The sequence below is a fragment of the Peromyscus leucopus genome, chromosome 6 (assembly GCF_004664715.2).
Source record: "Peromyscus leucopus breed LL Stock chromosome 6, UCI_PerLeu_2.1, whole genome shotgun sequence".
NCBI classification, from domain to species: Eukaryota; Metazoa; Chordata; class Mammalia; order Rodentia; family Cricetidae; genus Peromyscus; species Peromyscus leucopus.
Window position 1 is genome coordinate 42,915,726 of NC_051068.1, and position 1,158 is coordinate 42,916,883.

A 1,158-nucleotide genomic window follows, 5' to 3' on the forward strand; every position below is an offset into this window, starting at 1 on the left:
GGCAGCTACTCTCTAAATTGATCTGCAGATTCAACATAAAGCCTGTGAAAATCCCAGCGTTTTTTTTTTTTTTTCAAAAATAGCAAACAGATCCTAAAATTCACATCCTAATGAAAGGACCATTAATGTGATTTCAAGAGAAAGGAACAAAATCAGAGGACTTACACATCCTGATTTATTTTATTTTTTTTCCCCTTTTATTGAAAATAGATTCTTTTTTTCACACAATATATCCTGATTATGGTTTCCTCTCCCTCTACTCCTCCAAGTTCCTCCCCACCTCCACTCCCATCTGGATCCACTCCCTTCCTGTCTCTCATTAGAAAGGAATAGGCTTCTAAGAGACAACAACAAAACATAACAATAAAATAAAACAAAAACCATCACATTGAAGTTGGACAAGGCAAACTAACAGAAGGAAAAGAGTCCCAAGAGCATGCACAAAAATCAGGGACCGACTCATTCACACACTTAGGAATCCCAAAGAAATACTAAAATGAAAGCTATAATATATATGCAGAGGACCTGGTACAGACCCATGTAGGCCCTGTACTTGCTGCTTCAGTCTCTGTGAGTTCACATCCTAATTTCAGTCTCTGCAAGACTGCAATAATGAAGACAGCATAAATATTGGATGGACTGAGATAATAAATCCTTACATTAACAGCTAGTCAGTTTTTTCCAAAGGTGCCACAATAATTCATTTGGAAAAGAATAGTATAGGGGGAAACAAAACAAACAAAAACAAACAAACAAACAAACAAACCCAAACACCTTAGATCTTAGTTTATTTCACATACAAAAAATCAGCTCAAAAGAGATCATGAACCTAAATTTAGAAGTTAAAAATTTGACACCATCTTAAAGAAGGCACCCAGCTGTGGTTTTCTTTGAGATACTTTGCATTAGGGAAAAGCAAAGCAAAGCATATGTGGGAATATAAGATATGGCACAATTCACAAAGTGAGGCAATACATTTGCAAAGGGCTGCTGAAACTAGAACTGGACATTGTTGTGGGAGTGGAGAAATGGTCCAGCCACTTCAGCAAACAACTGGGAAGTTTCTCAGAGGTAAACAATGTCATCACGTGATCTATCAGTTTGTGCTCTGGGATTTGTCAGGAGAACTGAGAGCACACATCTACACATTCTACTAGA